This window comes from Herpailurus yagouaroundi, unplaced genomic scaffold (genome assembly GCF_014898765.1).
Source record: "Herpailurus yagouaroundi ecotype Mexico unplaced genomic scaffold, PumYag 28, whole genome shotgun sequence".
Classification (NCBI taxonomy): domain Eukaryota; kingdom Metazoa; phylum Chordata; class Mammalia; order Carnivora; family Felidae; genus Herpailurus; species Herpailurus yagouaroundi.
The window spans coordinates 84055300-84076330 of record NW_024412376.1 but is presented as its reverse complement, the minus strand read 5'-3'; the positions used below and the strand labels follow the sequence as shown (position 1 = coordinate 84076330).

Here is a 21031-nt window from a genome sequence, read left to right as displayed (position 1 = left end):
TGCCTCCTTCCCTCTCTGTAACTTTTTTCCCCCATTCCCCTCCCCCCTGGTCTTCTGTTAAATTTCTCAGGATCCACATAAGAGTGAAAACATATGGTATCTGTCTTTCTCTGTTTGGCTTATTTCCCTTAGCATCACACTCTCCAGTTCCATCCACATTGCTACAAAAGGCCAGATTTCATTCTTTCTCATTGCCAAGTAGTATTCCATTGTATATATAAACCACAACTTATGAAGCAGATCTTTAACAGACGTTGAATCTGCTGGTGCCTTGATCTTGGACTTCCGGCCTCCAGAGCTGTAAGAAATAAATTTCTGTTGTTTATGAGCCCCTCAGTTTATGGTGTTTTTGTTATAGCAGTCCAAATGGAAATGGCAATATTTAACCAAATATGTAGGTGCTCCATGGCTCAGTCAAGTTGTTATATAAAATTAAGCATCCATGTTATTATGGTTGTTTTTACCACTGTTGTATTATCTTCTTATGTGGAGGCAAAAATCTATGTAAGGACATCAGTTAGACCAACATTGAGCTATAGTCAGTGTAAATGGTTAATATGGAAGATTGTGTAATATTTAAAATTTCTTAGGAGAACACACATAGTATTGAAAGATTAATAAAAGGCAATTTCAACTATATTTTAAGGGCAATGCTTTTCATAGAGATGTACCTTGTTCAGACATTAGACAACGTAAGCATAATAGGTTGACTGAAAAGACAGTAGCCTCAAAATAGACCAATGTGTAAACATATCAAGACCTTCCTTCAGTGTTGGAATTTTAATGCATCAACTGGACAGCAGGCTTTGTAAGTTGCTAAATTAAGACAGAGTTACTGCAACACAAAACACCTTTGTGTGTGAGGGGGACTTGAGAAACGACACAGGTGGTTTGCTAAAAGAGACCCAGCAGAAATTCCCACAACCTCCGAGCAAAGGCGAGCAAGGCTGCTAGTGCTGCACTCAGCTCCCCTTAAGTCACCACGTGAGTATCAACCTGCAACCTTTGCAACCTGGGAAGACAAGGAACTTGTGACATGATCCCCCTGCCCATCTCTCCAGCTTTCTCTCTGTCTCCTCCCCTTTTGTCTCCTTCACTTATGCTGGATCTTTATTAGGTCTACCAGTTAGCCCTGCTCACCCTTACTTTCAGGCCTGTGCACAAACCACTCCTTTCAGTGGGGGTTATTCTTTCCTCACTCCTGGTTAACTGCCTCTCATCCTTCTTTCTTTTTTAAATGTTTAATTTTTTTTAATGTTTATTTTTGAGAGAGAGAGAGAGACAGAGACAGGGTGTGAGTGGGGGAAGGACAGAGAGAGAGGGAGACACAGAATCTGAAGCAGGCTCCAGGCTCTGAGCTGTCAGTACAGAGCCCAATGTAGGGCTTGAACCCACAAACCATGAGATCATGACCTGAGCCGAAGTTGGATGCTTAACCAACTGAGCCAGCCAGGTGCCCCATCTCATCCTTCTGTCTTAGCTGAAGTATCATTTCTTCAAAGAGGGTTTCCATGACTTCCCAGATGACATTAGACCCTTCTGAGACATGCCCCAAGAGCATATATATTCCCCTCTGATAGCACCATCTCTCATTTAATTATTTTTCTTACTATGTTTTTAGTAACTATAGGTACTAAGATCATGTAAACTCAAACGGGCAGGACCCATTTTTACTCTATCTTCTCAATTCTTACCATACCTCCTGACACATAGAAAAACATTAAATAGCATCTAATTGAATTTAAGATGCATTGATTGTAAGACACATCACTATTTCATATACCCCTAGAGAGAACAAAAAGTCCAATGAACTATGACATGATACATTTTTTTTATCATTGAGCCCTCTTATTCTATATTTACTAGAGGATGTTATTTAGTCTAATTTAGATATAGGTTTTTATCACATATTACATTTATACACATATGAAAAGAAAAAAGTGAAATAGATTCCTTCATATTCAGAATCTGAGTCTTCTGATTTATTTATTTAAACAGTTAAAAATTATTTTATTTTATTTTATTTGAGAGAGCACGAGAGAGCACAAGTGAGGGACAGGGGCAGAGAGAGAGAGAGAGAGAGAGAGAGAGAGAGAACCCCAAGCAGGCTTTACTCTCAGCATAGAGTGCAACTCAGGGCTTGATCCCATGGCCCCAGTATCATGACCTGAGCGGAAATCAAGAGTTGGATGCTCAACCGATTGAGCCACCCAAGTGCCCCTGACCTATTTTATTGTATTTTTTATTGTGGAAAAGTATAGAGTAGCCTGTGTGGCTCGGTCAGTTAAGCATCTGACTCTTGATATCAGCTCAGGTCATGATCTCACGGTTCAAGAGATCGAGCTCTGCTTTGGGCTTTGTGCTGATAGTGTAGAGCCTGCTTGGGATTCTCTTTCTCCCTCTGTCCCTCTATCCCTCTCTCTCTCTCTCAAGAAATAAATAAACAAATAAATAAATGTGAACCCCTTCCCTGCTCATGCGCGTGATCTCTCTCTCTCAAAATAAATAAATATTAAAAAAGGAGAACAGAATACATGACATAAAATTTAGTGTTTTAACTATTAAGTGGACAGTTCAGTGGCATTAAGTACACTCATAGCGCTGTAAGATTTATTTTTTAACACTTAGTTTAAGTATTCTTTTTTATTCCTCCCACAAAATATTATCCTCTTTGCCATCAAGAACATTGGTGACAGCATATCTTAAAAAGGTGACTCACTATTGTCTCTGCTAATTTCTTACAAATTTCACAACATCCTTCAAGTATTTATGTACACATGCCCACCATGGCTGCAGCTTGGCCAAAGTGATTTTAGGATGTGTCCCACTTCCAGAGATGTTCAAAGTGAAGAAAAGTAAAACAACAAACATGACACTTGCCAAATAAATACTGCAAACTATAGAAATGCACGTAAGATGGTCTAAACATGTATATATGTAGGTAGATAGGTAAATAACAATAACAGTTTGTGCTCTGTATGTGTGTGAAAACTGAGAAGTCCACATCTGATTGCTTACAGACAGGCCTCCCTGAGGGCTTTAGAGGTCAAGGTAGTAGAGTTGCATGATGCACACTCTTTTTTTTCCTTTTTCTGCTTCCTGCCTCCCTAGGGTGGGGTGAGAAGAAGGATGGGGCTTTCATTTTTGTAGAGGAAACTTGGCCATCTCTTTCTCGTTAGCTTTCACAGTTTTTCCCTCAGCATCTTACCCTCTCACTATAACACCCGACTGCATTTATACACAATGACTTAGGGTCTTGATTCTGTTAAGGCTTTAGGACACCATAAATTTCCTCTGGTCAAATCCCTTTATGTTGTAAAAGAGGAAATTTGATATCCATAGAGGTAAGAAGCAACTTTTTCGTAGTCACATGGAGACAAATACAAAGCAGAGTAAATTGAGTAGACACTCTAGTGAAAGGTCATAGGCCAAACTCATGGGAAGCCCAAACTCATGCTATGTTCATCTATAAGACATTAGGCTCTTTATGTCCCCTCAAAACTCACATGTTGAAACTCTAATCCTTGGTACCTCAGAATGTAACTATATTTGGAGATGGGGTCTTTAAAGAAGTAATTATGGTTAAATGAGGCTTTAGGTGGACCCTAGTCCAAGCTGACTGATATCTTTATAAGAAAATATTGGGATATACAGAAAGAGACACAGGGTGAGGCAAGAAGGTAGCCATCTGCAAGCCAGGGAGTGAGGGCTCAGAGGAAGTCAACCCTGCCAGCACCTTGATCTTGGATTTCCAGCTTCCAGAACTATGAGAAAAGAATCCCTATTTGAGATATCTTGTATGGTAGCCCTAGCAGACTAATACAACATCTTAATGAGGGAAGAGAGGAGGGGATTCCGAAAGACAGTTACAGATGAGGGAGGAGGAGTGCTCTGGAATGTCCTTAATAACTTACAGCAAGATTGGGTTATTAGGATCCCAAGAGAAACTTAATCCTCCCTCAAACCACCACACTCTTCTTCCCAAGGCTCTAGAGGAAGAAATGGGCCAAAAGCAAGTCTATAACACTTGGTGGTTAAGCACGGCTTGGTGTAGAATGCCATTAGAGAATTCTGGTCTGCTAGGCTGGGGAGCAGGGTGAGGGCTTCTTTCCTGGCAGTGACTTCACACCTGTCTCAGCCAAGAGGAGTGTACACACAAAGGAAAAAAATGATAGTCTTGGCGGTTTCAGGTTTTTATTTCTTCTTAAATCTGAGCTACTTGTGTTTTCCTATAAAGTCACCCATTTTGTCAAGATTTTTAAATTGAGTAGTCCCTAATTGTACAGAGTTTTCTTTTCTAATTGAAATAATATATCTTTTGTAGTTATTATAGACTCTTCATTTCTTGTTTTGTTTGTGTTCTCTCTCTTTTATCTTTCCCGCGCTTGACTGACTCAAAAGATATTTTAAATCCTTCTGTTGTATTTGGTTCCCTTGGAATCTTCAAAACACTTGCTGCCACATGCTGCCATGGCCTCTTAACCTGTGCTGTCATGTGGGTTTCTCTGTGATATAGACATTATGTTCTTTTCCAGCTTGTCCCTGATTCTTGTGGCAGATCACTTTCAGACTTAGGCTCTTCTTCTGAGTCTTTATTATCATGCTCTGTTCTCCTGTCCCACAAAAATGTATTCAACTTGCTTGTTGTTGCCTCTTCCTTGAACGAAATAGATCTATACCTGGTGTTTATAAACAAATAGTCTACGGGTTGCTTTTGATCTCACTCACCAGCCACTTGAGTGTTTTTCTGTTTGTTCCATCTTATGTACATGACAAGAGGTGAGCAGATTGTTGCATGTAGTCTCCATTTCCATTCCTGGAGTTGGACAGCCTTTTACCTAGTGCAACCCTTCTGAAGTTCAACATGTGACAGCCCTTCTTGAACTCCCCCACTCCAACCTCTTTCTGTAATAAATTGAATCAGTGCACTAGATGAAAAAGAGTAGTACTCAGAATATTCTACTTCATCTGGCTCTTTTCATGCATGTGCTTAAGATCCGTTCCTACTCTCTGACCAGTTATTTTCTGAGTGTTGCATTCTGTGTATGGATATATGATGTCCTGGGGGACGGAGAAGCAAGAAAATATCACCTTGCTTGCCTCAAAAGAATAGAATCCACACAGCAGCAGGATTCATGCTCAGTGCTTTGGTTGGTTCATATCTTCCTTATGAGTCAGACAAATAGAAAACAAAAAGATATTTTCCTTAGCATAACACCCTCCAGTTCTATCCACAGTGTTGCAAATGGCAAGATTTCATTCTTTTTCGTTGCCAAGTAGTATTCCATTGTATATATATACCACATCTTTTTTATCCATTCATCAGTTGATGGACATTTGGGCTCTTCCCATAATTTGGCTATTGCTGATAGTGCTGCTATTAACATTGGGGTACATGTGCCCCTATGAATCAGCACTCCTGTATCCTTTGGATAAATTTCTAGGAGTGCTATTGTTGGGTTGTAGGGTAATTCTATTTTTAATTTTTTGAGGAACCTCCACACTGTTTTCCAGAGTGGCTGCACAAGTTTGCATTCCCACCAACAATGCAAAAGGGTTCCCCTTCTCCACATCCTCACCAACACCTGTTGTTTCCTGAGTTGTTAATTTTAGCTACTCTGACCAGTGTAAGGTGCTATCTCAATGTAGTTTTGATTTGTATTTCCTTGATGATGAGTGATGTTGAGCATTTTTTCATTTGTCTGTTAGCCATTTAGATGTCTTCTTTGGAAAAGTGTCTGTTCATGTTTTCTTCCCATTTCTTCACTGAATTATTTGGTTTTGGGGTGTTGAGTTTGGTAAGTTTTTTATGGATTTTGGATACTAGCCCCTTCATCTGATATGTCATTTGCAAACATCTTCTTCCATTCCATTGGTTGCCTTTTAGTTTTGTTGATTGTTTCCTTTGCTGTGCAGAAGCTTTTTGTCTTGAGACAGATATAATATGTTTTCACTCATATGTGGAGGTTGAGAAACTTAACAGAAGACCATGGGTGAAGGGGAAGAAAAAAAATAGTTATAAACAGAGAGGGTGGCAAATAATAAGAGACTCTTAAATATAGAGAAAAAACTGAGGGTTGATGGGGGTGGGGGGGCAAGGAAAATGGATGATGGGCATTGAGGAAGGCACTTGTTGGGATGAGCACTGGGTGTTGTATGTAAGTAATGAATCATGGGAATCTACTCCCAAAGCCATACAGTGTATACAGTGTATACACTGTATGTTAGTTAATTTGACAATAAATTATATTGAAAAAAGATTTTTTTCTTTCCATTATCTAACTTTTTCAGAACAACAGATTATGGTGGGATAATAGTTGTATTTCCCAGTTCCATTACATCATTTTAATTCTAGTTTTTGGGTTATTGTATGACTTTTCATCCTTATCTGACTTCTAGGTGGCAGTTGGGTTTGTCATTTTGTTTCTGACATATTCACAGTGTCTGGAATACCCTAGGTGCTGAACAAATAATTCATTTCATAAATGGATGAATGTCACCATTGTTATATTACTGGGTTATTAGGACAATTAGCTAGAAGAAAATTTTAAACTGAACTTCACTATTAAGGTTGGTTTCATTAAATTCTAGTGCCAATTTTATTTTCTTCCTACCTAGTAAGATGGCTGTATAAGAGAAGCTAATAATTTGATTTGGAAATTTTGATATGTAAGAAATTATATTAACATAAATATTTTCCCCCCACAAACATGTATTTATTGAGTGCCTATTTAAGTGAGCACTATGTCATGATAGAATTCTTTTCAGATAGGGATTTGGGGGTGGCTAAATAAATAGGAAGAACACAGGTTAAATATAAAAATCAGTTTTTAGATTAAAAGTAGATCACAATGTATTGTGAGATATAATAGAGTAATGTAAAATGTGTCATGAGGTATAGGAGTGACATTTGAGTTATGTTATGGGGTCTTTAGAGAACATCACGAAGGCTAAGAGTTATGAAGGATGAAGATCTAAGAGGAGGAGTGTTTCTGGAGAAGGTAGTAATATCCAGAGTTTAGAACAGTCAAGGAGTTACATATGGTTAAACGTGATTGAAAAAAGAGGGTGAAGGATAACTGGAAGGTTTTTGAAGATGCAGCTACCTATGAATCGCTGAGAATAATTTTTCCTAGAATGCGTGGATGGTCTACATTCAGAAGGGCAGTGGACCATAAGTCCGGGTGGTAGTGACTGGGTAAGATATGTGACTGTGAGGCTATGAGAAGTACATGTGGATAAGAATTACATAAATGGATAAAGCTTCCTTTGAGAAAATGGGTTTAATATAGCATTGTATTGGTTCGAAGAGAAAGTGCTGAGAGAATTATTATGTACTTATAGAAGGAAATGTATGTGTGTGTATGTGATCATTTGCACATTTGACCTAGAGTTTGAGCCATGTTGCTGCTTCACTCAACCAGCCTTTCTTTGGTATCTCTTGGAGTCATGGCTTAAAACACTGCCTCAAATCCAAAAGGGGAAAAGTGATAAAGTATAAACTAAGAATGCTGAGAGAATAGAACAAAATGAACTACCAAGGAAATCACTGGGGAAACATCACCACAGATTTTCAAGGGCTCTGAGTTGATGTCAGAGGTGTGATGTATTGAGGGAATTTATAACCTTAAATAGTAAATATGTAACATCGGAAAACTATTAAGTAAGGGGTATAGAAGAAGAGTAGGTACAGGCAACAAAGATTGAGGATTATGGTGTTAAAATCATACAGAATGGGCATTCACTCTTATTCCAAATGCAGGGCTTATCATCCGTAGACTGTACCAAAACTTTACCACTTTATTCAAAATCAGATTCCACTCCTACCAATGTTGACTTCATTTATTCCATCCCCTACATGTGCCCTTTGGCATATTCTAGGTTTTCTAAACCTTTATTTCTTCATACTCTCATTCGGAAGTGGCATCCATTGCCATGACCTCTACTACAATTTAAATGGTGATTCTCCCCACCACCCCCTACATGCACACTGATAATTTTAAAATAACTTTTATATTTAAATCAAGAAATGTAGTATACTCAAGAACATTCTCGAGATTTTATTTATATAGGTGTTCAACTGTCTTGTCGGTGCAGATATAGAAAATTGCACTATTTTGCCATATCTCTTAGTTATGCAAATTACCTTCCAGCTCAAAGGGACTTTTTATAGTGCTGAGATAGTTCTCTCAAGGATGCTAAGGATTCATCATTATCCCAGTTAGTAGTTATTTGCTGCTGAACATAGTGAAGGGGACCGAGGGTATGATAATGCTCAGAATTTTTCCTTAATGTGATTTCATGTCTGAACTTTTTTCGAGAAAGGCATGCAATGCATGTAACAACCACTAGGGGCCACTGTGGAAAGGTGCCCTAATTCCGTTGGGGGAGAGGTGTGGGAGAAAATAGGGGGGTGAAGGGTGAGCTGCTTTTTTATTTAAGAGGTACCGTATTTAAGTTTGCTTTAAACATTTAAATGTAATTTAAAAAGAAACAAAAATAACGAGGTAAATCTTTTTGTTACCAAGCATTAAATTAATGAATTAATGCACTGATTTAATTCTGAGTTTCTTGATAAGTCTGGCAAAATGAAAAATATGTTGACTTCATGTTGTTCTGTTATACAGAACAGCTCATCAACAGTAACAAACTTCAACGGCATCCACTGTGTGGGTCTTTATGTAAGGGCTACGGGGTACACATCTCCCAATGTTTTCAATTAGAATTTTGCAGAGAACATGTTTATATTGCTCAAAATGGAGTTTTGTGTATCTATTATCCATAATGACTGAGGAAATAAAAATAAAGAATCCATCCAGGAAGGCATTTCTGCAGGAAATGAACTGGATTCGGGAATATTACTTCCTAATGGTAGCAATGCAGGATTAACTTTCTTAATGCAGGCATTAAGGGAATTTCTAGGGAAATGCCTAGATAAAATGCCCATTGTGTTATTTATCCAACATGTGCTTAAATGAGCCATCCACAAATGCTCAGAACTGGCTTTTGGTTTTTATCTGTTGAGAGCCTAAAGTAGAACTACTATCAAATAAATATCATTTATTGGTTGAAATGGAACTCTCATGCTTGACTCTGCTTGACTCTGGAGTTGAGCATTCTAGTGATGCTCACCTCCAAGTGCCTCTGTGACATTTCCCTCTTTTGACATGTCACCTGTTGCCATTCAATATTGATCTTCTTTCTGCCTATCCTTTAAATGTTGGCGTTTTTCACTGTTTTATTCTCACTGTGTGAACTCTTCCTGCAACAGTGTATTCACTCTCTTCAACCACCACGCGTGCGCTGATGATGTCTCAATCCAAATTTCCAGTTGAGATATCTCCCCTGAGATTCAAGCTACTTTTTTTTCTTTTTACATTTTTTTAATGTTTATTTATTTATTTATTTTTTGAGAGAGAGAGAGAGCACAAGCAGGGGAGGGGCAGGGAGACAGGGAGACACAGAATCTGAAGCAGGCTCCAGGCTCTGAGCTGGCACGGAGCCAGATGTGGGGCTCGAACCCACGAACCGCGAGATCATGACCCGAGCTGAAGTTGGACGCTTAGCCGACTGAGCCACCCCGGCGCCCCTGAGATCCAAGTTTCTAATTCCTACCGCATCTTCATGTGGAGGGATATACGTATTATAAATAGATATTGCCGGCTCTGCTTCTTCAAGATTAAATTTACCAGATTCACTCTCACGCCTATGTTTCTTCAACGGACACTACTATTTAACCTGTCATACAACGGAGCCACCCATCTGAGAATCGTTGAAGGTGTATCTCCTTTACTCACCTTTGCTATCTTCTGTTACAGAATGTTGTCAATTTCCCCACTCTTCTTACTTCACAGTAATTGCTTGTGTCCAGATACTAATAAAATTTAAATACATTTTAAACAAATTTAATAAATTTAATAAAATTTTATTTTAAGAGCAACCTCCCCTTCTCACCCCATACACATACACACAACACTAGAGTGGAACACTTCACAGCATGGATTTTTATCTCATTTTGGCTTCTTTGCACTTATTTCTAGTTTCTAAATATTTATTGAATCGATGCGTAATGGGAAAAAAAAAGTAATTGAATTATGAGTGTCCCTAGCTTTCCCATTAAAAAAAAAAAATGGGTTAGAGGCTTTGTCGTTCCATTTATTTCTCTTTGCTCAGCTTCTTTGGAGGTTTCCGCCTTTACTAGGAGAGTTCTTTGGGATTTTGTAATAGGGAATTAAGATAGGAGGAAGGAGAGAGGGAAGAGAAGTCTTCAGACAGGGCTTGTGGAAGAATTACACAGAGAAAATTTAGAGGAGATTTGAGAAAGGTAAGTGTATTTTATGAATAAAATGGACACGACAGAAAAGAGAGTTTTCGGAATATGTTATTGTGGTCAGAAAATCTTCCACAAGTGTTGAGAAATACAAGTAGAAGAAAAGAGATATGAAAAATATAATTTGAAATGATTTTTTGGTTGTCTAATTGTGCATATACCCTGACGAAAGAGTCACAGATTCAATGCAGATACAAATAATTAAATACATAATACATAAATGAGCGAGTGAATGAATGAATGGGTAAGAGCGTGACCAGGATTGTCATTTGGATGGAGGGTGTTCATATCTGCATAAGAATTCCTGCAGGTTGTCCCAGATATGGGTTGTAACCGGAGAAAATTTTTAAAGTGTTTAATTATTTTTGAGAGAGAGAGAGAGAGAGGCAGAGAGAAGGTCTGAAGTGGGCTCTGTGCTGACAGCAGAGAGCCCCATACAGGGCTCAAACTCATAAATCACGAGATCATGACCTGAGCTGAAGCCAGATGCTTAACCGACTGAGCCACTCAGGGCTCCCCATAACCAGAGAATTTTGTGGCATTTGATTTAGAAGAGGCAATTTTGATTTGAAAATTTGCAAGATCATGTGATAATAATTTCATAATAGTAAAGGTGCCTTAACCGAACTATATCCTGGTGGGCCTATTAAAATAAATTTATGTGTGAACATTTGTCAAAGCATTGAATAAATTGGTCTGTTGGAAGAGATTCCTCAATATTTTCGAATTAAATTGTATTTACACATATAATTATTTCAACTTTAAGCTTTGTGAGTATGTATATGTTCTGTTATGGATAATGCTCAGCGAATATGTGTAGCTATCTTTAATTCACCTCCTCGTTATAAGAGTAAAACTTTAGCAAAGAATGATTGCTCTAGCAGATGCTTCCAGTCACCTGGTAACTATTTCAATGTATGTTGTAGATTGGGAACTTTAAAACCTAAGCTTGATTTTCACATCATTACCAATTGATTTTTTTTTCTTTTCATCAGCTCATTTGATTTGAAAATAGCCTCAAGGAAGCATGAATAGCATGAGATCAAGAGTCATGAGCTCATCAGATTCACAGGCAGTTCCTCTTTCCAGATTTGCAGCATGACTAATGGTTGGGATAGTTGAGAATAGTCCTACCTCTTCCTTAACTATATTCTTAATAATTATCTCACTACTGATACAAAGCAGAAATATCTGCTGAGTTTATGTGTAGGATATTAAATTTAAAAACCTAGTTGAAACATTTTTGCAAGAAGGAAACTAGAATGAAAGTATCTAGCAGGGCAACTGGTTTATAATTGAAGATAGTTTTTCTTCATAAAGATGACAGAGACAACCCTTTATTCTGAAGGATTAGTTGGATAGTTTGACAAACATTTGATTCATCACTCAGCACTGGTTCTGAACTATTGATATTTTATAGTGTTGCACTATCTTCCTATCTTTCAGTTTTGGGTATTTGGGTTACTGAATCTCAGGCTTGGGATCCCTACACTGTTTGGACCTCGTCTGTATCCATTTAACAGTGACTGTGGAGCATTTGAAAGGTGGTGAATCTGCCCTGAGATAGGCTATAAGTGTAAAATGCACACCTCTTTGCAAAGGCTTCATTTGATGGAGCTCCTGGGTGGCTCAGTAGGTTAAGTGTTCGACTCTTAATCTTGGCTCGGGTCATGATCTCATGGTTCGGGAGTTTAAGCCCCTGCTTTGGGCTCTGTACTGACAGCACAGAGACTGTTTGGGATTTTCTCTCTCTCTCTGTGTTTCCCCTTCTTTTACTCTCGCTCGCACTCTCTCACTCTCTGTTTCTCAAAATAAGTAAATAAATTTAAAAAGTTCATTTGAGGGGCGCCTGGGTGGCACAGTCGGTTAAGCGTCCGACTTCAGGCAGGTCACGATCTCGCGGTCCGTGAGTTCGAGCCCCGCGTCAGGCTCTGGGCTGATGGCTTGGAGCCTGGAGCCTGTTTCCGATTCTGTGTCTCCCTCTCTCTCTGCCCCTCGCCCGTTCATGCTCTGTCTCTCTCTGTCCCAAAAATAAATAAACGTTGAAAAAAAATTAAAAAAAAAAGTTCATTTGAAAAAAGGAATGTATTCTTTTGTAGTTTTTAAAAACTATTTTTATTTTTTTATGTGTATGTTGAAATAATGAATTTTTGTCTGTTTCCTTCTCGTTTTTGATATGACTGCCAGGAAAATCTAAGTTACACATGTGGCCCACATATTGCTGAGACTTTAGACAAAGTTGTCATAATTGTAGACCTAGTGATGTAATTTTCTCAGATATCAGTAAATATGTGAGCTTTAATAATTCTATTAGCTGAAGACATTCTGATAATGTGTCTCCAAATATGTACCTATTAAATTCTTTAAATTTTTTTTTTCTTATGAAGTTAAGATGTTGAAAAAATAACTTGTTCTTAAGTTTTTGGTGACTGACCGACTTCTCGGTAACATAACAATAATTTTTGGTAATTCCAGGCAGGGTTGGTAGGGCCATCTAAAATTTTCATGTCTTGGGAAAGCAAAAAATGTTAGCTTCTCTGATGGAAATGGCTGTGAACTAAAGTCAGAAGACCTGGATTAAAGCCAAGGCTTACTTGGCCACTTACATGATCTCCAGTAATAAATTATCTTGCTGGGAGCCGACAGTGTATTTCCATATCTACAAGAAGGGAAAAATTAATAATAGCAGTCCTACCTATCCACAAGGTTATTGTGGCAAATGGAATCATAATGGTTAGAGTGTTCACTAAAATCTTTTGTAAGGTGTTATTACATATATAAAGTGTGATTTTATTATCTTGTGATATATGGACAGTAAAATCATATGTATACTTATTTAAAAATTTTTTTAAATGTTTTATTTATTTTTGAGAAAGAGAGACAGAGAGAGAGAGAGACAGAGAGAGAGAGAGAGAGAGAGAGAGAGAGAATGAGTGGGGGAGGGGCAGAGAGAGAAGGAGACACAGAATCCGAAGCAGGCTCCAGGCTCTGACCTGTCAGTGCAGAGCCTGATGTGGGGCTTGAACTCGTGAACTGGGAGATCAAGACCTGAGCTGAAGTCGGAAGCTTAACTGACTGAGCCACCCAGGCACCCCAATATATGTATATTTATTTTAATATGTTTTTTGAAGGAGAAAAAAACATAAGTAGTATTTATTTGGTAGAGCTCTTGCAGAGCCTAAACTGATATGAACACTTATTCTCTGCCCCGGATTCCAGCCAGAGATAATGACCTCAACTATTTCTGTCTTCAGTTCTTCTGGGGCTCATCACTACAATTGTAAATAATAAACTTGCATCTTTTTTTCTGTAGACAGTGGCTAATTAAGCCTGGGCTATGAATAAAAATTTAGCTCACTAACACTATCTCCCAAGTTAAATAACCTGTATCATTATTTGATGCTTTCCTTGCTTCTCTTTTTAACCTTAAATAATATAATGAAACCTATTGTTCTTCTTTTCATTAATTTCGACAGCGTCTCTGGGTCTCTCCCTATGTAAAATACAGGCATTAGTGTCCCTACGGCATCTCTCACCTCTCCCCTTTCCCTCGTCTTGTAACTTCTTCTAATTAGTTAGTTATTAGTTAGTTATTTTGTATGTTCAGAGTTTTGGTTCAACCTTAAATGTTGTCTGAGTAGCTCCAAAATTGAGAACCTATGAACGCAACACATCTTACATTATTATGATTAGATAATGTGTATTCACAGCAGGATCCAGGAGTGAGGTTTGCTTTCCCTGGAAGGGTCTTTGGACAATTCTGCTGAGGCTTCCTCCTTGTGGAGCTAAATGCCATGCTTGGAGAGAAAAAGCCGTAGGCTATTCTATTCCAACAGGCAGTGCTTGTAACAGGTGATCTTTACAGCAAAGATGCACTTAAGTCATCGGAGCTTGTACATTCATGGGAATTTTTGCCTACCTGAAACTTTTCTAGAGAGTAGTGGAAACCTGCCTCCTAATGTCCATGACAGGAAAGTACAGACTGTAATTGGTTATTATTGTTGTCCTTGGGATAAAAGAAGCAGGAAGATTACCTCAAAAGACAGGTCCAGTGATCTGTAGACCTTGACCCTGGATTAATTAGTTTTCTAAAATCCAACCCTTTTAAGATTGGGGCAGAGTGAGATGAGTTACCAAAAATCTCAGGTCTTTGAAACAATTAAGGAAAGAGACCCAGGTGAGTGGAGTTTAAGAATCCAGTGTAGGTGATAGTTGATTGTTAATTAATATTAAGTTGAGTAGAAAGATGAGTGGATTTTTCTGGAAATCCTTAGAGTGATGTTTATTTGTTAAGGGAATGAACCTTTTATTGCTTTAGTCAAATTCCTTATTAATTAATTGGGCTCAGCAAGGCAGGGAATCTTTTTTGATTTTTGACCCAAAGTACCCTCTCAAATAGACCAAGACATTAGTCAAAATATAATTCTGTGTCATTAAATTGTTTCACTTGAAGCCTGCTGTTCTAAATATCAAACTCACATACATTCCTTTGGAAATAACTGTGCATTTCCCCTTCCTCCTTGCATTAAAAAAAGTCAAAAAGCAAAATAAAAAAACATTCAGTTGCATCTTCCCTTAACTGTTTCTGGCCCCATAGCATACTACTTGCCTGAAATACATTTAGAGTTTCCTCAAAACCTATAGAAAAAAAGAGGCAAAACTCTTCCAGGATATGGCTTTTATTTATGCTGCAACCTTGTGTACCTAATTACTTGTCTGTATTAGCTCTCTGCTACATTTAATTTTTTTGTTGTTGACGTTTTGAAATTATTGTTTTTCATGCCTGGGTTATATGCTAGGCATTGTGTTAAATGATTTGCATGCATTACTTTGCTAATCTTAATATGGCCATTTTAGAATTGAGAGGCTAACTCATGGAAGCTAGACTTACGCTCCTGTCTAACTCAAGCTCATCGTCCCCTGTGCACAGTCCCCACTGAATGCCACTTGGAGCACAAGTAGTGTCACATAACACTTGGTGCCCATTTATTTCATCACTTCATCCCACCTGCCTGTATTAAGCAGTAGGAAAAAAAAAGCCCTCCCCTTTAAGCTATCTGTCTTCTGTTATGCCAGACAATAAATTTATGGACAAAATGATCACTTATGATGTCTTTTCATCACTTCTGTGCCTAAAATAATACTTCGGGCTAGTAGGTGGAAATAAAACTTTATTGATGGTAACAATGGTAATAACTATTAGCCTTTGGTATTAATAGCCAATTGCAATTTCTGCTCCGTTCCCACACATATGTCTTAAAGCTTCAACCTTTGAAATCTTCCCACACTTCTCAATCCAGACAGTTCGACTTCACTTCCACATTTCACACTCTGAAACTTCACAAGAGTGGGAGGCACAGCTATCGAACTCTTCTTTCGAAATAAAAATTCATGCCATTTCTGGGGAGTGGGTCGTATCCCAATAATAGGATGGAGGGGAGAGGGAGCATATTTTTCTAGGATGCCACAGTTTCCTCCAATACTTTACTGATTAGTAATTCTTAGGTAACAGGGGCATTTATGGCCAACTGCCTCTTGCAGCCCTCCCATGACCAACAGTGGTACCGCACTCAGCGAGTAAGTGAGCTTTGCTGCAAAACTAGAAAACCTCATCTGCGTCTCCTCTATCAAATCACCTGAGCTCTTTGAAATAACTCAATGGCATTGCAATGGGAACAGCGATGTCGTAGCTGACAGTTTTTATTTTAAATGCTTTCATTTGCTTTAGTTTTAGTTCCAAGCAAAATGCTCTAAATCCTGCACGGTGCATACACGTATAATTTAAATGCAGCATTATTATACTGTATTGCAACACCAGCAGAAGACAGCCCTCACTCTGCTGATAGATTGCCAGCACACCAAAAAAGCTCGACCTTTATGAGAGCACATGCCCGCTCTGTCTCTGTCTCCATCTCTCTGTCTCCATCTCTATCTCTGTCTCTCTCTTTCACACACACACACACACACACACACACACACACACACAGGCTTGGTTTATATTTGTGAGCACGGAAGTGGACAGACATCACAAACACCTGATACTAGAGGAGGTTAATGAAGACCGGGCCCTAAATTTGAGTGTACAAGTAAGGTTTTGTACCTTAAAACGTTGCAAACGTTATCTTGTTTAAGTGTGCTTAAATTGAAATGGCTCAGCCTTACATTTGGCCGACAAAATAAACATGTACCCCATATCAAACAAATCTGTATTTAAAAAAAAAAAAGTTTTCTCAAGTTAATCATCCTTATTGCCTTTTGCCCCATTCTCAAAACACATCCCTGGGCACCTTTTGGGATGAGCACTGGGTGTTGTATGGAAACCAATTTGACAATAAATTTCATATATTGAAAAAAAACCACATCCCTAAAACCAGTGCTAGTCAAAATAACTAATCGTAAGTGTGGCATGGGGCATTGACTTATAAGAACAGATGGCCTCACTTTGGTCAAACATTATCCCTTCAGGTGCTGGATCCTAGAAAGATTTAGGTCCCAGGGGAAGGACCCGAAGAGCTACTCTGGGAGGGAATTGAGGGGGGGGGGGCAGTAGACTTAGGATAGCGGCTATTTATGAAAGATACTGAAGCATTTAAATATTTTAATAGCTTATCAGATAAATGTTAACCTCACTGAAAGCTCATTTATATTAAAAGGTAATACTAGAATCATGATGCTTAGAAAGAGAAGGTTCTAATCTAGTTGTAGAACAGAAGGGTTTAGGAATTCTTCCAGGTGTTGGAAAGGGATCTCAGTCTTCCCAATTAATTTTGAATATAAATATGAGTAGTTCTAACCCTACTTGTTACTAGGAAAATCAAGAAGGGAAAAAAGTTATTATATCTTGTGTTTCCATGAATCATAATCTAATTTAATTATCTCCATAACCCTGTAGGCCTGTATTAGTTTACTAGGGATACCGTAACAAGTACCACAGACTGAGCGGCTCAAATGAGAGAAATTTATTTCCTCACGATTCTGGAGGCAAAAAATCCAAAATTAAGGTGTCAGCAGAGCTGGTTTCATTCTGAGACTTCTCTTCTTGGCTTGTAAACATTTGTCTTCTCCCTGTGTCTTCACATGGTCTTCCCGGTATGTGTGCGTGTACATGTTTGTGTGTGTGTGTCTCCTAATTGCCTCTTCTTATAAGGACACCGGTCACATTGGAGTAGGGTCCATCGTAATGTCCTCGTCACTTTAATGATCACTTTAAAGGCCCTATCCCCAAACACAATCACATTCTGGGGGTACTGGGGGTTAGAACTTCAATATACAAATTTGAGGGCGCCACAATTCAGTCCATATCAGAAAGGTAATGATATAACTCCTCCTTTTAGAAAAACTTGATAGAGTCAGTGCATGACTTACCTCAACTCAGCTTGTTAGGGACGATAACTGGGACCTGGTGTCTGCTCCTGTTGTTGCCCGTGCCTCCTAGTCTGTAGCCACCACGCACAACTGCATCACTATCTATGTTGGCCAGGCTGGTGTCCAGGTCAGCAATGTCTACTGGAGTTCTGTTGCCTGCAATAGGGCATCCAACCCAATGGCCAGATGCCAAATGACAGAAGATGACTCCTTCAACATCTTCTTCAGTGAGGTGGGTGCTGGCAAGTGTGTGCGCAAGGTAGTGTTTATAGACCTGGAACCCACAGTCATTGGTGACGTTTACACTGGTACCCACTGCCAGCTATTCCACCCTGGACAGCTCATCACAGGCAAGGAAAATGCTGCCAATAACTATGCCCAAGGGCATTATACCACTGGCAAGGAGATCATTGACCTTATCTTGGACTAAATTCAGAAAGTGGCCCACAAGCACACAGGTGTGCAAGACATCTTGGTTTTCCACGGCTTTGGAGGGGGAACTGGTTCTGTGTTCACCTCCCTGCTGATGGAATAACAATTGATGATGGCAAGAAGTCCAAGCTGGAGTTCTCCATTTACCCAATCCACCAGGTTTCCACAGCTGTAGTTGAGCCCTGTAACTCCTATTCACTACCCATGTCACCCTGGAGCACTCTGATTGTGCCTTCATGATAGACAAGAGACCATCTATGACATCTGCCATAGAAATATCGATATTGAGTGCCCCAACTACACTAATCTTAATTGCTTCATTAGCCGGATTGTGTCTTCCGTCACTGCTTTCCTCAGATTTGATGGAGCCCTCAATCTGACAGAGTTCCAGACCCGCCTGGTATCCTATCTCCACATCCATTTCCCTCTGGCCATATATGCCCTTGTCATCTCTACTGGGAAAACCTACCATGAACAGTCCTCTGAGCAGAGACCACTAGTAGGTGAGTTGAGCCAGAAAGCCAGATGGTGAAATGTGACCCTCATCATGGTAAATACATGGCTTGCTGCCTGTTGTACCATGGTGATGTGGTTCCCAAAGACGTCAGTGCTGCCATTGCCACCAACAAGACCAAGCATCCCCGTTGTGGGCTGGTACCCCACTGGCTTCAACGTTGGTATTGATTACAGGTCTCTCGCTGTGGTACCTGGTGGAGACCTGGCCAAAGTACAATGAGCTGTGCACATGCTGAGCAATCCCACAGCCATTGCTGAGGCCTGGGCTCGCCTGGACCACAAGTTTCACCTGATGTATATATGATTTATTCACTGGTAAGTGGTTGAAAACATGGAGGAAGGAGAGTTTTTTGAGGCCTCTGAGGACATAGGTGCCCTGGAGAAGAATTATGAGGAGATTGGTGTGGATCCTGTTGAAGGAGAGGGTGAGGAAGAAAGAGAGGAACACCGTTACCATTCCTGTCAGCCTTGCAGCATGTCCCTCTCAGAACTTTAGCTTCCACATTAGCTGACAAGCGTTAAAGGTTTCTGGCTTGTCTCCAATTTTCACTGTGATCACGTCTTATTTTTCCATGTGTACTTGTAGAATTTTCCTATCATGTCTCAAAGTAAAAGTGTAAGAAGGAAAAAGATATTAAAAAGTTTACAAAATATTTTTAAAAGTCAATTTTATTAAGGCATATTTTATACTTAAAATTATACCCATTTTAAATGTGTAGCTTGAGTTTGGGCAAATCTGTACACCATCTAACCCACACCACAATCAAACTACAGAAATTTCTATCATCTCAAAAAAAAATTGCCTTGTGCTTGTTTCCTGGCATTTCCCCGTCATCCCTGGCTCAAGACTGCCATTGGTTTGATTTCTTTTCTAGTGTTTCATATAAATGGAGTCATAAAGTATGCACACCACTGTCCCTGGCTTCTTTTTACAGCATAATGCATAGTGTTTTTGAGATTCATCCATTTTGGGGGACGTGTATGAGTAGTTTGTTCCATTTGATTGCTGCGTGGTAATCATTGTATGATTCTACCACCATTTGTTTATTGTTTATAGCTTTTGGCTATTATGAAAAGAGCCTTTAGTTATAGGTCTTTGTTCAGCCAGGACATGTGTTTTCACTTCTCTTGGGTAAATATATAAAAGTGGAATGCTTTGTCATATGAGAAGTAGGCATTTAACTTTTAAAACTTTCCTTTTTTCAAGAAGAATCTGCTAACTTCCTTTCCAAATGGTTGTATTATTTTGCATTCCCACTAGCAGTGTATGAGAGTTCTAGTTCCTCCATATACCCTCCAACACTTGGTATTATTGGCCTTTATAATTTTAGCCTTTCTTGTGGATATGTAGTGGTATCTCATTGTAGATTTAAAATTGCATTTTATTGATGACTGAGTTCTAGATATAAGCCATTTGTCAGACATATGTAACTCCCATGTTTTCTTCTATTCTTTAGTTTGCATTTTCAGTTTATTAATGCTCATTCAAAATCCAGAATTTTTAGTTTCGATAAAATTCAACTTATCATGTTGTTTTTAGTTTTGGCCTTTTATGCCCTATTTAGGGAATCTTACTGACTCTATAGAAAGCAAATGTTATATATCTGGATGTAATGTTTAAGTTGTGACACATTTCAAGTTGTTTTGTGTGTGGTATGAGGTAAGTGTTGACTTTAGTTTTTATGCACACGAGAAAACTATTGTTCCAGAGCCATTCGTTGAGAAGTCTGTCCTTTTTCCATTGAATTAATATAGCACCCTTGTTAAAAATCACTTTTATTAACCAATTTTTCTCATGGTTAAGGTTCACAGCATACTTCTTTGGGGACATCTGTATCATTTTATATCGGATGATGAATATTTGGAACTTTACGTTGATTTGTTATTTTGTCCTATTTTGTTCTCTTTAATAAAAGATTGTCAGACTTTGTCCTGGGAGACCTTTAAATGTGTTGTGTTTTTTTCATTCTTTTGGGATTGCTTTTAGGCTGGGCTAGGGTTTATCTAAAGCCACCTTTACTCTATAGGTGTTTTAGCACAACTATACTAAAGTGTGACTCTCATGGGCTCATTAATCAGGGTGATCAATGAGGATTTCCCAATATCATTGGTCAGACCTTGAATGTCTTTCTACCCTTTATGATGTCTAGGAATTTTCAGCACACAGCCCCCCCCCCCTTTTTTTTTTGCCTGGTTTCATGGAATTTCACCCTAAGTGTATGCACAGTTTAATATCCCATTATCAACAGACACAGTGTCACCAAATGCAATTTTTGGAGGCCTTTATGTAGCTCCTTCCTGTCTGGTACTCTCCTCCACAAATTTTGGCTACCTTAGTCCCCTTGCTTCAATCTATGTGTCCTCAACTCAGTATGACTCTCAGGTTCT

The 21031-nt window shown here is 38.9% G+C and overlaps 1 long non-coding RNA gene across 1 annotated transcript in view; it reads left to right on the top strand.

Annotated features, from left to right (window-relative positions):
- The window catches only part of LOC121031958 (uncharacterized), a 46446-nt gene extending 34749 nt beyond the window's left edge, over positions 1 to 11697 (top strand). The window contains exon 3 of the long non-coding RNA XR_005791007.1: positions 11326 to 11697. This is a non-coding gene — a long non-coding RNA (uncharacterized LOC121031958). The remainder of the gene's footprint in view (positions 1 to 11325) is intronic.
- The last annotated feature ends 9334 nt before the right edge of the window (positions 11698 to 21031 follow it).